Below are 14,118 nucleotides of genomic sequence, written 5' to 3'. Positions count from 1 at the left end.
TTCCCAACATCAGGGTCTTTTCCAGGGAGTCTTCTCTTCTCATGAGGTGGCCAAAGTATTGGAACCTCAGCTTCAGGATCTGTCCTTCCAGTGAGCACTCAGGGCTGATTTCCTTCAGAATGGATAGGTTTGATCTTCTTGCGGTCCATGGGACTCTCAAGAGTCTCCTCCAGCACCATAATTCAAAAGCATCAATTCTTCGGCGATCAGCCTTCTTTATGGTTCAGCTCTCACTTCCATACATCACTACTGGGAAAACCATAGCTTTAACTATACGGACCTTTGTTGCCAACAAAATATTAAATATTAAAAGCACAATAAAACCTCAACCATTAACAAGTTCCCCGAACAAGACTGACCAGATGTCTCCTAAAAGTCAAATAGTTGTTTCTCTGTTTGACAACTGATGGGGAGGGCATTCCACGGGGCAGGCGCCAGAGTGGCGTAGTGGTTAAGAGCGGTGGACTCATAATCTGGTGAACCGGGTTCACTTCCCCGCTCCTCCACATGCAGCTGCTGGGTGACCTTGGGCCAGTCACACTTCTCTGAAGTCTCTCAGCCCCACTCACCTCACAGAGTGTTTGTTGTGGGGGAGGAAGGGAAAGGAGATTGTTAGCCGCTTTGAGACTCCTTTGGGTAGTGATAAAGCGGGATATCAAATCCAAACTCCTCCTCCTCTTCTACCGAGAAGGCCCTCTGCCTTGACTAGCCCCACCCAAGCTTGCCAATCCCCTGGCAATGCCTTCTAGGTCATTCTCCATCCCATGCTTCATTCCAATTTGGGATCCATGGTGGGTGGGTGGTGTGAGGTGTTTCTGGAGTTTAGAACTTCCAGCCTTCCTTGTGCAAGAGTAAGTAACATGGGGTTGGGGATATTGCAGACCCTCCAAATGTCCCTATTTTCCAGGGACAGATTGACAGAAGCCACCCTGGATTCTGATTGGATCCCAGAATATCCTGCTTTTCTTTAGGATGTCCCTATTTCCATTGGGAAAACATTGGAGGGTGTGGAGTTGTCCAGCTCCTGAGCCATCTGAAACCAGCCCTGCATGGGGAAGTTTTTGAAAAGTTTTTATTGTGTTTTTATGTACAGTGGTACCTCAGGTTAAGTACTTCATTCGTTCCGGAGGTCCGTACTTAACCTGAAACTGTTCTTAACCTGAAGCACCACTTTAGCTAATGGGGCCTCCTGCTGCTGCTGTGCTGCCGGAGCACGATTTCTCTTCTCATCCTGAAGCAAAGTTCTTAACATGAGGTAATATTTCTGGGTTAGCGGAGTCTGTAACCTGAAGTGTATGTAACCTGAAGTGTATGTAACCCGAGGTACCACTGTATGTTGGAAGCCACCCAGAGTGGCTAGGAAAACCCAGTCAGAGTGGCGGGGTATAAACAGCAAAATTATCATCATCATCATCGCTGAATAGCACGTCCCTATTTTCATCGGAGAAAAGTTGGAGCGTATGATATTGTTGGCCTCTTAACATCCTGATTTGCCCCCCTTTGAAGCTGCAAATAGGCAGTGCCCCCCCCCATATTCATCCTTCTGCCAAGGGCACCTAGCAAACTAACTAATTGGCTGTGTTTCGGAGGGGTGGGGGGGCTGCTAAGGCTTATGCTTGATCCTGGGCCTGACTTACTTGAATGAAAGCACACAGACACACTCCCCATCTGTCACCTGGCAGGTTGAGACCAACTGTTCCACTTGTTCAGAGAAAAGCACACACATTTAGCTGGGTGGGTGGGGAGCTCTCAGCAAAAACCCTTGCCACGAACAATCACCGTACATCTGGGAATAAGCACCCAGAATCCCAGGTTTTTATGCCCCCTACTGCAAGTCCCTTTCAATGCAGGGGGGGGGGAATCTGAAACTAACCCCTTCTATCTCCATTACACTGGTACCTTGGTTCTCAAACTTAATCCGTTCCAGAAGTCCGTTCCAAAACCAAAGCGTTCCAAAAGCAAGGCGCGCTTTCCTATAGAAAGTAATGCAAAATGCATTAATCCGTTCCATACTTTTAATAACAACCCCTAAAACAGCAATGTAACATGATTTTTGCTATCTAACGAGACCATTGATCCATAAAATGAAAGCGGTAAACAATGTACTGCAGTCACACAATCAATCAATCAATCAGTAGCTGAACTGGGCTCCACACAGTCATAAAAACAAAACAGAAAGAGCCGCAAAAACGAAAACACAAAATAAATAGCAAAAACAGACAGACCTCAGCGCAACACTCAAAACGGAAGTGTGGCACTCAAAATGGAGCACGTTTGGCTTCCGAAAAAAGTTCACAAACTGGAACACTTACTTCCGGGTTTGCAGTGTTTGGGTTCCAAGCTGTTTGAGTACCAAGGCGTTTCAGAACCAGGGCACCACTGTAGGGGCTGCCAACTTTTCTGCAAGCCCTTGTTGCTCTGCCTTTAGTGACCAGCTGAAGATAGGCAGAAATCAGCAGGTGAATCTTTTTTCTTCTTTTTTTATGTCAAAGACCTTAGCAGGTGCTAATCATTACTGCTTCTGCTGTGGAAAAGCATAAAAGGCTGATTTCTGCACTTCATGCTGTATTAAAGGTACACGGAGCAGCCTTTGTTTTTTCCTGATCATCTGGGAAACCTAACTCTAATTAGTCCCTAGCTTCAAAATACAGCTACAGAAATACTCCGCCCCCCCTAAAAATAAATAAAACCAGAGCCTCAGTTTTGAGGAGGTCCCCTCTGCAAACTACCATCTGGAGGGGCAACCTTAGGCAGCAACTTACACATAAGCAAAAACCTTGCACATCTAGAAATAATTAGCATTAGCATGTAAGTAGAAATGCAATATTTCTCACCATATTAGGGAAGACTGCAACCCAGGGTGTGGGGTGTTGATGGGGAACATCAAGGATCCTGCTCTGTATTCCTCTGCCATCTTCATCTTTAAATCAGGAACTTGTACCAGCCAGTCCTTTGAACCAAGGACTGTCCTTTAGAAATTGGATGCATGCAATGTCCTCTCTCTGCCTATGGACAGCCAATCCTCCTCCTTTGTGAATGAGCCCTGTCGCTAAATGGCAGCAACAGAAGCCCAGTGAAAGCAGTACTGCTTGGAAGCCACTGTTTTAATTTCCCACAATGCCTCTGACGTAGCATTGCTCTGGGGCATTGTGGGAAATTTAAAGAGCCCTTTCCAACCTGGGGTGGGGAATTGAAGAGCAGTCACCGCCAGCGGACTCTACACCAATGCTGTGGATCCTAAAACCCTTCTGCGATGCTGCATAAAAAGACCAGGGCTATTTCTAAATAGCATTGAATTGCAAAATTCAGCTGTATGGGTATTCCCTGATTACTTGGTCATTGGTCACAGCTGTATGGAGAATTAGCTACATTGGAAAGAAACCTGCTTCAAGTCAAAGAACATTTAACCATGGCATTAATATCTGGGGTACATGAGCCAGCTTTGAGTGCTACTAGGAGTTTTACATTGGCTCCCAGTACGTTTCCGAGCACAATTCAAAGTGTTGGTGCTGACCTTTAAAGCCCTAAACGGCCTCGGTCCAGTATATCTGAAGGAGCATCTCCACCCCCATTGTTCTGCCCGGACGCTGAGGTCCAGCGCCGAGGGCCTTCTGGCGGTTCCCTCACTGCGAGAAGCCAAGTTACAGAGAACCAGGCAGAGGGCCTTCTCAGTAGTGGCACCCTCCCAGTGGAACGCCCTCCCACCAGATGTCAAAGAGAACAACAACTACCAGACTTTTAGAAGACATCTGAAGGCAGCCCTGTTTAGGGAAGCTTTTAATGTTTGATGTATCATAGTATTTTAATATTCTTTTGGAAGCCGCCCAGAGTGGCTGGGGAAACCCAGCCAGATGGGCGGGGTATAAATAATAAATTATTATTATTATTACTGTATTATTATTATTATTATTATTATTATTATTATTATTATTATTTCAAATCAGTCCTGACAAATCCTCCTGCTATTTCACCCTTTTCAGGGGACACATCTCATTGCACATAGCTAGAATGTACTCCAGGACAGCAACAGCCCTACATTTGGGGGGGGGGGCGCTCCTGAAGCTGCAACTGCCTTGGAGTCCCCTTTGCAACCTGCAACAAACAAGGCCTGGGTTACCACTGTTATCTTCTTCCACGGAGTTGTTCCCAGACAGATCGCTGCAACTTTACAACATCTGTGCTACTGGCTCTCAGACTTTGGGATTGTTGAAATATATACAGTGGTACCTCGGGTTAAGAACTTAATTCATTCTGGAGGTCCGTTCTTAACCTGAAACTGTTCTTAACCTGAAGCACCACTTTAGCTAATGGGGCCACTTGCTGCCGCCAGAGCACGATTCCTGTTCTCATCCTGAAGCAAAGTTCTGAACCCGAGGTACTATTTCTGGGTTAGCGGAGTCTGTAACCTGAAGCGTATATAACCCGAGGTACCACTGTACAACAAAGAATTCATCAGTGTGGTGTAGTGGTTAAGAGCGGTAGTCTCGTAATCTGGGGAACCGGGTTCACGTCCCCGCTCCTCCCCTTGCAGCTGCTGGGTGACCTTGGGCCAGTCACACTTCTTTGAAGTCTCTCAGCCCCACTCACCTCACAGAGTGTTTGTTGTGGGGGAGGAAGGGAAAGGAGATTGTTAGCCGCTTTGAGACTCCTGAAGGGGAGTGAAAGGCGGGATATCAAATCCAAACTCTTCTTCTTCTTCTTCTTGAGTCGTGTGACTCAAATTGGGTCTACTAGACACCCTCAATTTTAAGCAATGTGAGCTAAAGTTGTTTCTGGGGCCCTTCCGGGATTAGAGGCCCCAAAGCTCAGAGCCTTCAAATGTCCCTTTTTTCCAGGGACAGTCCTGGAGCTGTCCTGGTTTCTGATTTGATCCCATAATGCCCCACTTTTCTTTAGGAAGTCCTTGTTTTCATCAGAGAAATGTTGGAAGGTATGGAATAGGACATCCCCAGGGCTTTTATTCAGCCAGAACTCACCGGGACTCAGTTCTGGCACCATAGCCATTATAAGAGAACAAGGGAGGTTCATGGTGCGTTCTGGCACCTCCTTTTCTAGAAAAATAGCACTGGACACCCTTTTTTGATTGGAGAAATGTTGGAGGGTATGGAAGCCATAGCTGTTAACTTTTCCCTTTTTATTGAGGGAAATTCCCTTATTCAGAATAGGATTCCTCGCAAGGAAAGGGAAAAGTTGACAGCTATGTATGGAAGCTTACATACACGAGGGACACGGGTGGCGCCGTGGGTTAAACCACAGAGAGCCTAGGACTTGCCAATCAGAAGGTTGGCGGTTCGAATCCCCGCGACGGAGTGAGCTCCTGTTGCTCGGTCCCTGCTCCTGCCAACCTAGCAGTTCAAAAGCACGTCAAAGTGCAAGTAGATAAATAGGTACCGCTCCGGCGGGAAGGTAAACGGTGTTTCCGTGCGCTGCTCTGGTTCGCCAGAAGCGGCTTAGTCATGCTGGCCACATAACCCAGAAGCTGTACGCCGGCTCCCTCGGCCAATAAAGCGAGATGAGCGCTGCAACCCCAGTCGGCCATGACTGGACTTAATGGTCAGGGGTCCCTTTACCTTTTTATGGAAGCTTAAGCTTCATTATAGAATCATACAGTTAGAAGGGACCTTGAGGATCATCTCGTCCAACTCCGGAAACCAATGTCCCCACTGTGGAAGGACGTGTGGATCCAGAATTGGCCTCCACAGTCACTTACCGACTCACCGTTAAAAGCATGTTTATGGAAGACAATCTTACATGGTTAAGAGTGATCGCCAAAGAAGAAGAATGTAGAAATATGCAGCTGTCCCATAGTTTAGTTTATACTAAAAAAATGTACTAAAAAAATTATGGTGCTGGAGGAGACTCTTGAGAGTCCATGGACTGCAAGAAGATCAAACCTCTCAATTCTGAAGGAAATCAGCCCTGAGTGCTCACTGGAAGGACAGATCCTGAAGCTGAGACTCCAATATTTTGGCCACCTCATGAGAAGAGAAGACTCCCTGGAAAAGACCCTGATGTTGGGAAAGATGGAGGGCACAAGGAGAAGGGGACGACAGAGGACAAGATGGCTGGACAGTGTTCTCAAAGCTACCAGCATGAGTTTGACCAAACTGCAGGAGGCAGTGGAAGACAGGAGTGCCTGGTGTGCTCTGGTCCACGGGGTCACGAAGAGTCGGACACGACTAAACGACTAAACAACAACAACAAAATGTAGTATAAACACTGATAACTGGGAAACACTGGCCTGCGAGCGCTCCAGTTGGAGAACAGCCTTTACCAAAGGTGTCATGGGTTTTGAAGACGCTTGAACTTAGGATGAAAGGGGGAAACATGCTAAGAGGAAGTCACGCTTGGCAAACCCTCAGTGTGATCAACTCCCGCCTGGAAACCTATGTCCCCACTGTGGAAGGACGTGTGGATCCAGAATTGGCCTCCACAGTCACTTACCGACTCACTTTTAAAACCATGTTTATGTAAGACATGGGTAGGCAAACTAAGGCCCAGGGGTTGGATCTGGCTCAATCCAGCTCACGGACGGTCCGGGAATCAGTGTGTTTTTACATAAGTAGAATGTGTGCTTTTATTTTAAATGCATCTCTGGGTTATTTGTGGCACATAGGAATTTGTTCCATTTCCCCCCCAAAATATAGTCCAGCCCCCCACAAGGGCTGAGGGACAGTTGACTGCCCCCCTGCTGAAAACGTTTGCTGACCCCTGATGTAAGACAATCATACTTGACTACAAGTGATTGCCAAAGAATAATAATGCAGAAATATGCAGCTGTCCCATATGGGGTTCGAACCTGCAACCTTGGGCATTATCAGTACCATGCTTGAACCAACTGATTTACATAGTAGATCCACCCCGAGTCCTGAATACAGAAATGAGTCTGCAAAAAGCCCTGAGGTGGTGGCTTCAGATCCCTGGACAAAGTTTCTCCCATCACAGTGCCGTGTGAGCAGAAGCAACACATTTGCCCCAACGTTCCCTCCCATGCAAATGAATGGGTTGCCTTCCATTTAGCATGCAAATGAATGGGTACTTTCCATTTAGCATTTAAAACAAGAGGGAAGGGCTGTCGTACATGCATATAGAGCATGCTTTGCATGCAAAAAGGCCGAAGTTCAATTCCTTGTGTCTACAGGTAAAAGGGGACGTGGGTGGCGCTGTGGGTTAAACCAGAGCCTGGGACTTGCCGATCAGAAGGTCGGCGGTTCGAATCCCCGCAACAGGGTGAGCTCCCGCTGCTCGGTCCCTGCTCCTGCCAACCTAGCAGTTCGAAAGCACGTCAAAGTGCAAGTAGATAAATAGGTACCACTCCGGCGGGAAGGTAAACGGCGTTTCTGTGCGCTGCTCTGGTTCGCCAGAAGCGGCTTAGTCATGCTGGCCACATGACCCGGAAGCTGTACACCAGCTCCCTCGGCCAATAAAGCGAGATGAGCGCCGCACCCCCAGAGTCGGCCACAACTGGACCTAATGGTCAGGGGTCCCTTTACAGGTAAAATAATAAAAAAGGATAAAGGACTCCTGGACGGTTAAGTCCACTCAAAGGCGACGTTGTTGTGGCACTCTTCTTGCTTCAAGCCGAGGGAGCTAGTGTTTGTCCACAGAAAAGCTTTCTGGGTCATGTGGCCAGCAGGACTAAACCACGTCCGGTGCAACAGAGCACCATGACGGAAGCCAGAGCGCATGGAAACGCTGTTTACCTTCCCGCTGGAGTGGTACCTATTTATCTACTTGCACTGGCCTGCTTTCGAATTGCTAGGTTGGCAGGAGCTGGGATAGAGCAGCAGGAGCTCACCCCGTCGCAGAGATTTGAACCGCCAACCTTCTGATTGGCAAGCCCAAGAGGCTGAGTGGTTTAGACCACAGTGCCGCCCGCGTCCCTAGCTTCAAAAGTCTTCTGCCTGAACCCCTGGAGAGCTACTATCAGTCATTGCAGACAACTACTGAGCTAGGGCCTGATGTGATATAAGACATCTTCCTGGGCACCTGTATGACAACAAGAAACTGCCTGCTTTAGTAGGCAGCACACGAGTCTTTTGGCCACCTGTCGCAGCCACGGGTAGTGTTGTTGCCTGAGGCTAGGGCTGGTTCTCGGTTGATGAGCTTACATAGCAGGTGGGTTGTTGCGAGGGTGAAGAGGAGGTCAGGATGCAGGCCTTAATTGTTGCTGGGTAATCACACAATCTGCAGCTGGCGGAGTTTGGAGAGGCAAGGGGCTGGCTCTATAAATAGGAGTCACGCCATTAGGAACAAGCAGGTGTTGCTGTTATCTCAATGCTCACCTGGCCCTGGTTGTCATAGTACCTGGAGCCTGGCGGTTCAATGATATTCCTGCAGCACGACTCCTGTAACCTAAGTGAAGAGGAAATAACGTGAGCAGCAAGCTGGGACTGAGGCAGAAGGAGCGCCAACTTTGTCTCTGGCAAAGCATCTCTTCCTCTAACAGCAGCCCAATAGGCTGGAATTCTGTGGGTGAAACCTCGGGGCCATCTCCATGCCAGCGGAGGTTTTGCCTGCTAGATTTCTGCAGTTGAGGCATGTGTGTTATTTATTTACTTATTGAATTTCTATACCGACCTATACCCGGGGGTCTCAGGGCGGTTCGCAGAATAAAATCAAAGATATAAAACCACAAAACATGTACCTTCTGGACCGCCTCTCCTGGTATGCGCCGCGGAGGACCTTAAGGTCCACAAATGACAACATTTTTGGAGGTCCCAGGTCGCAAGGTGGTTAGATTGGTCTCAACTAGGGCCAGGGCCTTTTCAGTACTGGCCCCAACTTGGTGGAACACTCTGTCACAAGAGCCTAGGGCCCTGCGGGACTTGACATCTTTCCGCAGGGCCTGCAAGACAGAGCTGTTCTGCCTGGCCTTTGGTTTGGACTCAGTCTGACCCTTATGTTTCCCTCCCCTTATGGTTTTGATCTATGGGCTACTTTTAAAATGAGGCTGCATTTCAAATTGCATTTTAACCTGTATTTTAAATTGGTTCTTTTCCTATTATGATTTTACTGTAATTTTACTGGTGTTAGCCACCCTGAGACTGGCTCTGGCTGGGGAGGGCGGGGTATAAAAAAAAATTATTATTATTATTATTAAACAACAACCCAATAGCCCCCCCCAAAAAAACACATTTTAAAGGGCCTTTACATCTATTGATTGCACTTAGAAGCAAAATGCATTGACAAAGATATATAAATAACATTCAATAAATCTTTACAATGTCGGACACATCATAAAAACTGATCCATTGCAAAATAAACATCATGTAAATAAAATATATCAATATTTTCTTAAATTGCTCCCAGTAAAGTACAACATCCTACACTTCAGAATTCAAACATAAACCTTCTGTCTGGCTAGCCTTTTGCCATAACCTTATATAAATATTTTTAGTTTAATCAATTATACCACACATCCCAACCTGCTATTGAAAGCCATTATTAATTTTTCATTCATTATGTAAAAATCATTACTACTTTCACATCCTGCCTTTTCTTCATCACAGGACTCAAAGTGGCAATCCATGGGATTCCCTGCACCTGTTGGATTTCTGCCTGGTGGCTGCAGCACCTACATTTAGACCACATCTTGAGACTCTGTAGTTTATTTCACCAGGAAAGTGTGCCATTCCTGCACTTCCTGCACTGCAAGTTCCTGCAAGGTTGTTCTATTCCCAGCCTGAGAAGAAAAATTGCTACTATCCCATAGGTGGAGGGTTCTGTGCTGGAAACGGATTGGAGTGCACTGCTAAATTTTAGAATCTCATAGAAGCTCTTATTGTTTTGTTATCCTAGCTGTCCTTGGCGCAATCTGAAATCTGTTCCACACCTTGCCGAGGCTCATCTAACAGGTTCTTTTAATTGTGCGAAAGCAATTAACAGGCTTATTTTTAAGAATTCAAAGAGCTGCCTCGTTGTTCTCCCGACTGGGGCCGCAGCGTGTGGGGAGAGGGATCAATTCACCACTGCAAGGAGGGCACCAGCTCTCTGCATTCCTCCTATATCGTTTTCCAAGGCAGGTTATATTGGGAAAACCTATTGGTGTTTCGCAACTTTCCGACTAGTTGCAGGACCTTAGCCAGACCTAGCAGAGTTAATGCAGAATCCACGGAAGCAATTGGTGACTTGGCTGCAGACAGGATAGACGAAGCAGGAACCAGGAACTTGTAGTTAGGTGTTTATTATATACAGTGGACTGTTTACAGGAATAGAACATGGATCTTTTGCTAGATCTCTCTGACATGACTCACAACTCCTACACTGACACACAGAATTCTGAACCTCTGAACACTGAACTAACACATTCCAGTTAGTAGGCCATTCATTATCACTCCCTTGAAAGAGCTTGACCAATCAGGGAGCTGTCTCCATGTCTCTGTTATCACCAGGCAGACTAACTCCTTCAGATTGCCTTCTGGCTGTCTGCCAAAAATTAATTGACTGTGTGAGTAGGTGCACGTACACAGTTTCCCAACAGGTTATCACATTTGCTTTATGGTTCTCGCCATGCTACTGTTGCCCCCTTCAATGTTCTCTAACGGAGAGGTGGAGAGAACCTGTGGCTCTCTTGGAATATGGTGGTACCTTGGTTCTCAAACACCTTGGAACCCAGTTTGCAAACTTTTTTCAGAAGCCAAACGTGCTCCGCTTGGAGTGTTACGCTGACGATTTGAGTGCCACATATCCGTTTTGAGTGTTACGCCGAGGTCTGTCTGTTTTTGCTATTTATTTTTCGTTTTGGTTTTTGCGGCTCTTTCTGTTTTGTGTGGAATCCAGTTCAGCTACTGATTGATTGATTGTGCGACTGCAGTACGTTGTTTACCGCTTTCATTTTATGGATCAGCGATCTCGTTAGATAGTAAAATTCATGTTAAATTGCTGTTTTAGGAGTTGTTTTTAAAAGTCTGGAACGGATGAATCCATTTTGCATTACAGTGGTACCTCAGGTTAAGTACTTAATTCGTTCCGGAGGTCCGCTCTTAACCTGAAACTGTTCTTAACCTGAAGCACCACTTTAGCTAATGGGGCCTCCTGCTGCTGCCGTGCCGCCGGAGCACAATTTCTGTTCTCATCCTGAAGCAAAGTTCTTAACCCGAGGTACTATTTCTGGGTTAGTGGAGTCTGTAACCTGAAGCATATGTAACCTGAAGCGTATGTAACCCGAGGTACCACTATACTTTCTATGGGAAAGCACACCTTGGTTTTGGAACGATTTGGTTTTGGAACAGACTTCCAGAATGGATTCAGTTTGAGAACCAAGGTACCAATGTAGTTGAAATCTGGCTCCCATCAACCTTGCCCATTGGCCAGGCAGAAGGTAGGATCCAGAGAGACCCACAGGTTCCCCCTGCCCTGCTGTAATGGTTCAAGGGCCTGTGGGGTGTGACTTTTGGAGTGTGGGCCCCTTTGCAGACGTCCTCTCAAACGTTTCCACTGCAGATAATAACTGGGTTTGGTAGAGTCGTCAGGCTGACCACACAAAAAACCTCTTCTGCTTTACTTCTCATTTCTCTTCTTGCTTCGCAACAGGAATTATATAGAATTGCTGAGAGTATGAGGAAACATCTTCCTTGACCTTTCATTTTGGGAACCAAGTAGCAGACAGGGGGTCTGCTTTCCTTAACCTTTGTCTCTGTTTCCAAAAGAAGGTGCAAGAAGAGGCTGGCTTGGGCCTCTAAACTGGGAGGACCAGACCCATTGGATGTCAAGGAGATAAAGAACAACACAACTTTTAGAAGACATCTGAAGATGTTTTCAACGTTTGATGTTTTATTATGCTTTTATATGTGTTGGAAGCTACCCAGATGCCGGGTATAAATATTATTATTGCTGTTGTTCTTGTTGTTATTATTAATAATACAGTGGTACCTCGGGTTACATACGCTTCAGGTTACATATGCTTCAGGTTACAGACTCCACTAACCCAGAAATAGTGCTTCAGGTTAAGAACTTTGCTTCAGGATGAGAACAGAAATCGTGCTCCAGCAGCGCAGTGACAGCGGGAGGCCCCATTAGCTAAAGTGGTGCTTCAGGTTAAGAACAGTTTCAGGTTAAGTACCGACCTCCGGAACGAATTAAGAACTTAACCTGAGGTACCACTGTAATAATATTTCAATGACTCTTTCTCCACCAGTTGGTGGAAACTTCACTAGGGTGTCAGCACAGTAGCTCCCTGGGTAGAGCATGAGATTCTTAATCTCTGGGTCCTGGGTACGAACCCCACCTTGGGCAAAAAATTCCTGCATTGCAGGGGGTTGAACTAGATGCCCACTTTATGAAGGGGATGTGGGTGGCAATGTGGTCTAAACCACTGAGCATCGTGGGCTTGCCAATAGGAAGGTCAGCGGTTCAAATCCCCGCAATGGGGTGAGCTCCTGTTGCTTTGTCCCAGCTCCTGCCAACCTAGCCTTTCAAAAGCAGGCAAGTAGATAAATAGGTACCGTTGTGGCAGGAAGGTAAACGGCATTTCCGTGCGTTCTAGCTTCCGTCACAGTGTCCCGTTGCACCAGAAGCGGTTTAGTCCTGCTGGCCACATGACCCGGAAAGCTGTCTGTGGACAAACGCTGGCTCCCTCAGCCTGAAAAGCAAGGTGAGCGCCGCAATCCCATAGTCGCCTTTGACTGAAGATGGGACAGAGCAACGGGAGCTCACCCCGTCGCAGGGATTTGAACCACCGACCTCCCGATCAGCAAGCCCAAGAGGCTCAGTGGTTTAGACTGCAGCACCACCCGCATCCTTTGTTGTTGTTGTTTAGTCGTTTAGTCGTGTCCAACTGTTCATCACCCCATGGACCAGAGCACGCCAGGCCCTCCTGTCTTCAGTCCCCTATAATGAGAAGAACGTCCTTCTTTGGTGTCACTTCTATAAGGTGTTGTAGGTCTTCATAGAATTGGTCATTTTCAGTTTCTTCAGCACCAGTAGTTGGTGCATAAACTTGGATTACTGTGATGTTAAAAGGTCTGCCTTGGATTCGTATCGAGATCATTCTATCATTTTTGAGATTGCATCCCAGTACAGCTTTTGTTGACTATGAGGGCCACTCCATTTCTTTTACGGGGTTCTTGCCCACAGTAGTAGATATGATGGTCATCCGAACTGAATTTGCCCATTCCCGTCCATTTTAGTTCACTGATGCCCAGGATGTCAATATTTATTCTTGCCATCTCATTTTTGACCACATCCAACTTACCCAGGTCCATGGGTCTTACATTCCAGGTTCCTATGCAATATTTCTCTTTACAGCATTGGACTTTCCTTTCGCTTCCAGGCATATCCGCAACTGAGCGACCTTTCGGCTTCAGCCTAGCCGCTTCATCAGCTCTGAATCCTTAGTATTGTCAAAACCGACTGGCAGAGGTGCTGCAGGATTTAAGACCTGGGACTCATCTTCCCCTATCTGGAGAGGCTGGGGATTGAACCCCTCACCTTCTGCATGCAAAACAGGTGTTCTGCCACTGAGCTGAACCCTTCCCCTTCAATTACCAGGCCCAGAAAGCACAAGCCTTCTAGCATCACTGCTGCTGCTGCTGCTGCTTGTTTGCAAGGAAGGTGGGGAAAAGAGGGAAGAAATCTCCTTTCACTCTGTCTAAGTCCCTTTGCCTAGGATGCAAGTGACCTGGAAGTGCAGAAACGTCGAGAACAAGCCTACCAGCAGAGCTACTCTGTGCAGGTTTATTTGTGGCAGTTCCGGCGGGCTAAATATTAAAACCTCCGTCATTCGGCTTTTGGGGAAGCGTTGCCAAGTGTAGGTGGGCAACACCAAATGACTAATGCGAACCACGCGATATACTTAGAAAATGTGCGAGGACAAGACGCCGCCTGACCGAGGGAATGAGGAAAAGACGCATCTGCGTGCATCTGCTCCTGACAGACCTTCTGCCGTTCTTCTGGCCTGCGTGTTGTCATTCCGTATTTGGGTTACAAGCCCTGCATCCAGGCAAGGCCCCTCCCTTTCCCCTCCTCTTTTCTTAAGCAGTCGGGAAAAGCTCTTCGCCAAACCAATAAACAAACATAGCGGCGGCTTGGCATTAGCCAGCCAAGATACCTATCATAAATTGGGATGTGGAGCTGACAAAGGAAATCGGTTGAATGATAAAATCCAGAGCAAAAACG

General features: G+C 47.0%; 1 long non-coding RNA gene across 3 annotated transcripts in view; it reads right to left on the bottom strand.

Moving 5' to 3' along the window:
• LOC310700693 overlaps positions 1-14,118 on the bottom strand; it is a 74,224-nt gene that overhangs the window by 31,179 nt on the left and 28,927 nt on the right. Inside the window, exons 3-4 of one of the 3 annotated variants that reach the window (XR_014522722.1) lie at positions 8,286-8,355; positions 2,835-2,950 (exon numbers count right to left, since the gene is read on the bottom strand). This is a non-coding gene — a long non-coding RNA (uncharacterized lncRNA). Of the gene's footprint in view, positions 1-2,834; positions 2,951-7,801; positions 8,356-14,118 lie in introns of those variants that run through there. The other 2 variants (XR_014522721.1, XR_014522723.1) reach the window with 2 other exon arrangements.

Source organism: Podarcis liolepis (genome assembly GCF_965112155.1).
Source record: "Podarcis liolepis genome assembly, chromosome: 2".
Lineage (NCBI taxonomy): Eukaryota > Metazoa > Chordata > Lepidosauria > Squamata > Lacertidae > Podarcis > Podarcis liolepis.
This window is presented reverse-complemented; position numbering and strand designations above follow the sequence as displayed.